At 42.4% G+C, this 9,344-nt stretch overlaps 1 long non-coding RNA gene across 2 annotated transcripts in view; it reads left to right on the top strand.

Annotated features, from left to right (window-relative positions):
* Positions 1 to 9,344, top strand: part of LOC109290749 — a 101,887-nt gene that overhangs the window by 36,886 nt on the left and 55,657 nt on the right. For both annotated transcript variants that reach the window (XR_002095674.1, XR_002095673.1), the window contains exon 3: positions 7,645 to 7,770. This is a non-coding gene — a long non-coding RNA (uncharacterized LOC109290749). The remainder of the gene's footprint in view (positions 1 to 7,644; positions 7,771 to 9,344) is intronic.

The following is a 9,344-nucleotide window of genomic DNA, read 5'->3' as shown; positions in this document are numbered from 1 at the left end:
GGGGGGGGGGGGGTGTTACAAATTGGTGAAGAGCACTTCAGGGTTAAAACCTGCTTATCCCAGAAACCCTAATTCTGCAATGAACTCCATGCAGGCTCAAGATTGGGGAAGGACATGTACCATCAACCTTATGGGGAAGGACATGGACCATCAGCAGAACAGGGGAACTAGCTATCCACAGCATTATCAAGCACACTACTTAGCACTAGTCCTAGAAGGAAAGCAGGAGACCAATGGCAAACTCTGAGACCACTCATGTTCCACTGGAGGACACAGAAAAAAAAATGGAAAACTTGTATTTTATACACATCTGCAGGGCAACAGAGAAATGAGCAAATGACTCATGGATGGACATAGTGGGGTCCTGACCAGGGAAGATGGTATCAGGGATGCTGGGAAAAGAGAAGTACAGTATAAGTGAACAAGAAAATCCCACGGGGACCAGAAAGAGCATTAAGAGGCTCTAAAGGCAAGAGCAATGGGTAGATTTGGTTTGTGTCTGATGGATGAATTTAGAGGTAGGTTGTGCTAAGAGAGGGAAGGCACAGATTATCCTGACAAGGGATTTTCCACACAGAAGAAAGTCCTGAAGAGAGAGAAGAAAATAGACATCTGTAGAGGGAGGGTTTCTGGGAGGAGGGAAGTCCAGACAAGTGGTGGGTTCCTGAGATATGATGTAACAATGAAGAGAGAGAAGATTGTTTTCCAGTTACTGCACCTCTCTGTTGAAGGAATCTGTCTGGTTCCCACTTTTCTGCTGTCTGGTTGTCTGCGCTGTGAGGCACTGCAATGTGACTGCTATTTCAGAAACAGCCATGTACAAACATATGCTCTGACACTCACTCTGTGCTCTTTTTCCCGATGCACAATACACATGCATTTATTCTTGATTTCAAAAGAAGACAGACTGAAAGTTCACTTTTACTCCTTGTGTACAGAACCTGGAATTATGGAACTTGAGATATTTGACTCCTTGACACGCCTGAAAACCCCAGCCAAAAACCAGAAAATGAGAGTACTGGAGGTGACACAGACTGGAGCGGATGTCATTTTCTGGAGATAGAAGGTGTATGCTAACAAGGAGGACAGTAACTTTTATATAACACCAGACCTGTTTGCCTTTCCAGTTATCTAGGTTCCAGCTCCCTTGTGCATCCCTCCTCTCCAGCCATATCAGTTGTGTCCTGGTCCTTCTTCACTTGGGGAATCTCTTTTGCCCATTATCTCCTCATTTTCCCCATCCCTGCCAGTACTTGTCTCTCCCAAAGGTGGTAGATATGACTAAACCAGCCAGTAATGGCAGCTGGCTCCCATAGCATTATAATAACCTGTAATATTGGGATTTATACTGGAAATATTAATTTTTACTACAGTGGTCATATGAAATAAGAAGGATTCAGCATCAGCAATAGCATGGCCGAGAATCAGGGCAGATTACGGTACTCTTAATCTTTTTTCTTTTATCTATATGATGTGATTAGATATTTAGAAATACTTTCTCTGTTTTCATAGCTTGATATTGTGTGATCCTTTCTACTTTATTTGTGGAGACATTATTTTGCCACATAATTAGTTAACACAGCAACCGATTACACAGATATTGTAGTAATTGTGAGCTTGTGTACAGAGAAATTACCATACAAATGATATAAAATAAACTAATCTCAGAAAAACAGGGTAAATCAGAATGATATTATAACAGGAAGACTGTAGAGCATGTATCCTCATATAGATTTGTCATTTCATTTTGAGTTAGCAGATGTAATCTAGGCTTTCCTTTTAAAAAAAAACATTTGGTGACATTTTAAAAATAAAAATAAATTACTAGATGCTCATGTATAATAGCAGTTCACATATTAAAGATGAACATGAACTGATTACTGTGGGCTATGCTTGCTATAGGATCCTAATGTGTGAAAGAATCTAATATACAAATCTTACAAATTGAAGCGATTTGTATCTTGGTTTCCAGTTAGCCCTCTGATGACGTTATCCCCATTGCTGCTGAGGCTGCTTTGGCACTTCCTTAAACCTTGCACCAGTAAAAAAAATGAACTACAGCACATCTCCAGGGAGAATGGCTCCCAAGAAATGAGAAGCTTTAAATATCAGCAGCTGCTCCTTTAGGGAAATGTAAATCGTTCCTTGAAGGACTGAGAAACCTTAATGGTTGAATCCAGGAAGCAAAAAAAAAAAAGGTTAAATAGGTGCAAGAAGTAAAAAAAGGATAAAAACAAAGTCTAGAGAGTGTCAGCCTGTAGAGGTTGAATCAAGAACAATGCTGATATATAGTAAATGGTAGAGTATTTTGAAATCCAGTTGCAAGTTAGGAATTACAAAAATCAAACTCTCTACTGGTCAAAAGACGTTGGTCTAAGTGAATTTCCTGCAAACGTAATTGTTCTCTTATAGGTTGTCTTACAGGTTTTATGCTAAAAAACAGTGGTAGATTGTAAAAAGAAAAAGGCAGTTCAGTAGCAAGGAAGAAAAAGGTTCTGTGTTTGTAACCCATTCTGATCACAGAAGTTAGGACTACATTAAATATCTCCAAATCTAAAAGACATTTATGACAGGAAGAATAAAAACTAATTTCTCTTTATGGACTTTGGTCCATGCCTGTATCTGTTGTGTATGTAACAGGAGTTATGGCTAGATGAAAGGTATCTTTCAAACCAAAAGAGTGGGGAGAGGAAGGGTAGTTTATCCATAAATAAATAAGGTTGGAGCAAGGTACTGAAAACTGATAAAGAGAACAGAAAGAACTACTTGAGAATATCCTCTTAATATCCCAGTCTTCAGATAGAGCAGTGTGGAGTAGCTTCTCAGACATCGACAGACATCATTTTGTAGGCCAAGAACAAATCAATCCTGCAAAGGGAAAACTAAATAACCAGAGAGTGAATGAATACAGCAGACAGCTATTCTTCCTCCCACTAACAGGTTTCCTCTCTTCTTAGATCTACTGGACAGTTCAGCACCCAAGTGACTGCCAGTGGAAAAAGCAACATAGTGTAAACTGAGAATTTAGCTCACAAATCCTCCGTTAGTGTAAACTGAGGTAGCACCAGTAAAGACGACGCAGCTAAACCAATCCACACCACCTAACAATCTCATTCTCCGTGCTTCTTCAGAATGAACTAAACATTTTGTAAATCTCTGGTGGTATTACATGCCTACAAAGGAACAAGACAAAGGAAACTATGTGCCATAAAATACATTTGTATCAACCGACCAGAATCATGTGCCCTTCCTTCCAGCCTTTATGGCAGCAATAAAACAGACCTCGCTTGCCAGTACTAAGTTTTCAAATGAAGTACACCATTCTGATTGCACAGCACTGCCTGGTCCCTCTTAGTATTTTAATTAATTAAGCCTGGAACACCATCTTTTTCCTTGAGCAATGCTGTTTCTTTCTGTAGGCCCATCTCCCAAAGCTGCTATTACCATAACAATATACTTGTAGGTCTTCCCATATTTCTACATGGATTCACATGCTGTTAAGAGGGAAGGCAAATGGCCTTTCCCCTTCCTCCTACCCCACCCCCATGCACCATTTGTGGGTCCATTTCCAACTCTATCCTGAAACCTCAGATTCAGTCAACATCCAGTGAAGAGTTAAAGAAAACAAGAGAACTCTGCCTTATCCCCAGATCCATGCATCTTTTGCCTCCATTTTGAAACCTGATTGGCTGAAGTCATAATCCATAAAGGTGTAGTTTGTCAGCTCCCAATTTTGCATTCACAGCCAGAGACTCCATCAGTTCAGAGCGTAATGGAGAGCTGTGCTGCCATATTCCTGCACTGCAGGAGAATATGGGACTTTCATAAATGTCCTGTCTCCTTTCACTCCCTCTCCTTCTAAACACGTCTTCAGTTCTGTAGCTTCTATTCCTAGGTTTCAGCCTTGCTCTTGTATCCAGCTCCACATGATCCTGTAGGATGCCAGTCACATAGACTGCAAAGTAGGGAGTACTCTGGCATCATTATTCATTATAATTATTGGGTTTTTGGCAAGACCAAAATCTAATATTTAATCTATTCTTAAATATATGCTTATAGGTAAGGAAGGAGAGCATTTAGGTAGATACTGTGGGCTCTCAGCATTTAAAAAAAACAAACACGAAAACATTCCTGTAGTAGGTCCACTACTTCTTACATACCGAGAACACATCAATTAAATATTCAGAGATAGAGCTGGTTACATGAGTCAAGGATAAAACTTTTACTTCATTTAATCTCATTAGCTCCATAGACCCACTACACATTAAAAAAAAAAGAGCTGGCCTATATTCTAGTTTATTAAATATTTTTGGTCACTATACAGTCCAAATTGGAGGCCAAATTCTTGCCCTTCCTCATATATGTATTATCCTGATAAAGAGGGCCTCGTGAGCTTTCTACAGTCATAATTTGTGGCCTAGGTATGGAATGCCAGATTTGTGAAAAACTGCCTGCCTTAATTTGCAATATAAATATATTATACTGGTGTAACCCAGGCGGTACTCCAAGAGGTACCCCCTCTCCAATTAAAGGGATCAAAGCAGGTGCACAAGCGCTGTGGGAGGTGTAGGGACTCTCCTTCCCTACAGAGCAGAGCCAGACCACCAATGGGGACTTAACCATATACCTTTTACTACTGGGAACATAACAGGCATAAATCAGAGGGTATAGTGGACACTACAATGCCTCAAGGGGGGCAGGATTCAACAAAGGTCAGACACTTACAATCACTGACAAAACCAGGGTTAACAAAACATAAAACTCAAAGAGCAGAACAAACAATACGGGTTGGTGAAATATACGAAGGGCACAAAATGCAAAACGTCAAATGCCAAGAAAACATAGGGCCTTGGTACCTGGAGGGGGAGAAAGGGGGGAAAACATAATGGCCCCTTTCCACTGCAAGAAGATTTGCTTCTTGTTAACTCACTCACCCCAAGTCACCTCAGCTGGGATGTGAACCTAGATCTCCCACATGGTCGGCAGGAATGCTGCTACACAGCCACCACTGCTCCAGCCTGCTAGGGGTCTTGACCCTCCCAGAGCCCTGGCCTCACATTGAGTTGCCTGGCCTCTGATTGGAGGAGCTGGAAGCAGAGCTAGGAACCCCTCAAGTCACTGCTCAGATCCTTTCTGGAGCTGGGGCGCCTCTCCTGCTGGCTGTAGCCTCTCCTTGGGGATCCTGGAGCCCAGTAGGGAGCCTTTCCTGCTGGCCGCACGCTGCGCTGCTGAGGGTCCCACTGCTGCCTGCAGATCCTGCTCTTTCAGGCTCTTCCAGGGCACTGCTCCTACCCCACTGGCTCAGCTCTGTGAAGCTCCTTCTTTGTTGTCCCCCACTGGTCTCTCCCCTGCATCAGGCCACGCTGCCCCTTTTATCCCTCTCCAGGTGACCCAAGGGGCCAATCGGGACACGGTGGGGTGAGTCTTTGGGGCCTGACTGGTGCAGAAAGGGAATCCCAAGTCCTCCAATCATCTTTTACCCCTTCAAAACCCCTGGGCCAGGTCACTGCCAACCAGCCCGTCACACTGGTTAACGTTTTTAAAATACATTTAGCTTTTTAGGAAAATAAACATGCAACAAATGACTGAGGAGTCTCGGTAAGACATTGAACAACTGAAATCAGGGAAGTATTCAAAGGGCAAAACAGAGGTAGTGCACACCTTTACTTTACCCAGGTAAACAAACTAAGACTTTGTACCATGCAGAATACTAAGTTATAAACAAGTCCTGATGACATCATGTTACCATCCTGAGACTTATTATTTATTTAAGATGCTTTCTAGAACCCCTGATTAGGGTCTTTATTATATTCATATTTTTATGATATACCTATATGCATCTCACTGTGGTTGAAAGAATTTTCAATAATAACAGAGCAAATTAATATCCAGGATCCTGCTAGTTTTTTTAATGTGAAGAATATTTTTGTGCAACCCCTTAAATGCTTTGGAAGAATATTGAAGTGAATAAAGACAAATGTGTTAATCTTTGACAATACTGAATCCTATCTAAGGAATCAGAACTCCTAGCAGAGGTGATATCTTTTATTAGACCAACTAGATAGTTGCAAAACAATTTCTCTTATTTGAAAGCTTTTGGGCACACAGACCCTTCTTCAGGCATAAGAGAATGCAAAGATTGTAAAATTTCTCCTAGGTGGAAGTGGAAATTCATATGTCCCAGGAGATGTATGATTTTTCATTTCCACCTAGGAGACATTTTACAATCTTTGCATTCTCCTTTGCCTGAAGAAGAGTGTGTGCACCCAAAAGCTTGCAAATGAAGACTTTTTTTTTGCAAGTATCTAGTTGGTCTAATAAAAGATACCGCCTCTGCTACAAGTTCTGATTCTTTTTGCCTGTAGACCAATATGGCTACAACCTGTATCCCTGAATCCTACCTAATGCACATGCTAAATATTCAAGCAAGTTCAGCCCAGTGAATTGCAGCAGAGCTAAATAAACGCACCATGAGGTTGAGTTACCAAGGTAGGAGTGACAATTGCCTGGTGAAAGGACAATTTACAGTAAGTAAAATCCAAGTGGTTTACAGGAAATATTTTCAGAAGCTATTATCAGAGCTACTTTAAAATATATCTGCCTTGCTTATATTAAAGTATATACAGACTTTTGCCACAAAGCACGTGGCCTGAAGGACGCTACTTTTCCAGGCAACCACAGTTGTTAAACTTGGCTCTCCAGAAGCTGTCTTGATGCCATCAGCAACTCATGTTTTCTTTTGTGGGGTGGAGGCTGGGGAATATTCTCATTTTGTAGGGAAGAAAATGAAATAAAGGGGGGCACTTCATTTTTTCATGTAAGAAGTCAGATACATATATGGCTCTGTAAGTATTAAATGATACTGTTTCCAATGACCATGCATCTGACTGATGCATGATGATTTAAAATTGCAGTAGGTGCTGGGATATTTAAAAGGTACCAACAAAAAACAATTGCTGAAAAAAAATTTGCAAAGCATGATACCTTGGCATGGCAGTGCAAGCCCTTCATATTAAAAGAAAAGTAGCACAATCATAGTAATCTTTATCAGTCAGAAGTTCTTGCTGTACTGGATTTCCACAGAACTGAAAGCAAAGTCATCAGTAACAATGGGTGCTTTATTTTTCCTGCACAATTGCTGCCAAAGCAGTCCTGGGACTTCCATGAGACTGCTGTGAATATGTTGGAGTGGGATGAACCTGGCAAAACACTGTTAAACTGCGCTAGCTGTATGGCTGCACTAACCAACAATTTCAGTGCAGGGCTGAAAAAGAAAAATTATTTTCTGTGGCTGCATCTACATGTTCAGCAGACTGCGCGGTTGTTATTGCACAGTCATTTAGTACTAAATGACTGCATAGTAAGTGGCATTACTGCACAGTACTGTTGCCACACATTTTTTTCCCCCAGTGCTACTCTGCAGTAGCAAGAAGCTACTACTCAGTAGCTCATTGCTACTACGCAGTGGCATTGCCGCACAGTGCCTGGCAGTGCTACTGTGTGGTAGCAATGAGCTACAGTTCAGTAGCTCATTGCTCCTGCACCATCGTGTCTTGTGTAGACGCACCATAGACAGAAATAGAACTGGTTAACCTCACAATATTGTTGAGTAAAGGCTCATGATTGTTGTTCTACTCCCTAGAGGCATCAAAGAAGATATCATTTCTACTGTTAATGACAGTGTATTGAGATCTGAGATCAGGATTGCAGTCTCTTTGGACCCTACCCCACATCCCTCAAAAACTTTACTGAAGTTGATCTGAATTTAAGGTGAGCAAGGAATGCAAGAACAAGTCCTTCCCTATGGTTTTCAATTTACTGTAACAGAGGCCTAGGGAAGAAATGTTCACTGTTAAACTTAAGTGTGCATCATCTTGTGTAGTCTTTCCAATGAGACTCAGTCTCCTAGACTTCCTTATGAAATGCTTCCTTCTGCTGCTCCAAGGCAAAGCATGGGAATCTGTAACAATTTTTTATGCAAAAGGGTAGAAATTTAAGACTTACTTTTTTCAGAAACTGTATAAACTCCCTTCCTTGGAAACTGGTGATGTGAAGCCTCTCAGCTGCAGAAATAGATATAGAGTTGGTAAACATAGTGGAAGAGAAATCTATGGTCTTTTCAGCATCCTACTGAAGTGCCCTAAAACTGAGGTCTTCCTAATGTGGGCTCTCACCGCAAGTCTGTGGCACCACATACTGCATGTTCAGTTGATCTCCATGCTGCAAGGGAGCAGGGCAGGATTTTTTCTGACCCCTGGATATCCAGGGGTCAAAAAAACCCACAGGAAAAAAAGCGGAGTGGTGCATGGCAGGGAAGTGTGTGCCGCTCAGAACTGGAGACTGGCTGGCCAGAGCCACACTGCAACTGCTAGCCAGGCTCCGTGCAGCAGGATCAGCACTGCTGCAGCCCTGGGAGGCCCCCAGGACCCAAGATAAGGCGGCTGGGGCTAGCCCAGTGCCTCCCTTACCCATAACTTACTGCACACCAGGGGGCATGTGGCACAGGTATTCCCTGGAGACAACTAGTGGCAGCACAAGGTGCACCGCTGCTAGTTGTCCCCAGGGAAGCAAATGTCCACACACGTGTGGACATGGCCTGGGAGGATTGCTGGCATATGACTCACTAAAGAATGAATTACACTGAAGAGTGGAAGTGAATTATGCCTACCTATCATTTTCTAAACAGTGACAGTACTTGCAGCTCCTATAGGAAAGTTTACAAGCCTCTCCTACATTATATTATTAAGCACTACTTTACAGAGCTCCTAATACTTAAGCAGCTTTGCAGAAGGTAGGGCAGATTGCCACCTTAGGGCATTAATAGACATGCTCTGGGGGGGAAGGGGCACTTTAATTAGCAAGCCTGGCTAATTAAAAGATCCCGAGCTTCACATCTATCAGCATGCTCGTGCTGAAAAAATGGTGGTGGGGTGATTTGAACTAAAGCTTGTTTAATCAAAGCACCCGCCACCATTTTTCAGTGCGGGGATGCTGATACGTTTACATTTGACACTGGAGGCTGCTAGAGCATGTTAATTTCCCTGCTCCAACAGACTTGATTAATCGAGTCTGCTCTGATGCACTGGATTTACAACAGGGGCAGGAAAAATACGGCCCGTGTGCCAGATCCATCCCACCAGACCATTCTATCCAGCCTGCGGAGCAGCTAAAAAATTTAGAAAATTAATATTTATCTGCCCCTGGCTTCCGCTCAAAAATTACAAGGCGCCAGGGGGAGCCGGTGGTAGGACCCAGCAGCTGCAGAAGCAAGGCGTACCCGTCCCTGTCCCACCCCCACCAACCCCACAGCTGGTGGTCACCCCTGATAAACTTATAGGTGGCCA

Source organism: Gavialis gangeticus, unplaced genomic scaffold (assembly GCF_001723915.1).
Source record: "Gavialis gangeticus isolate Ggan-Ray unplaced genomic scaffold, GavGan_comp1, whole genome shotgun sequence".
NCBI lineage: Eukaryota > Metazoa > Chordata > Crocodylia > Gavialidae > Gavialis > Gavialis gangeticus.
The sequence above is the reverse complement of the archived record's forward strand: the minus strand, read 5'-3'. Positions and strand labels throughout refer to the sequence as shown.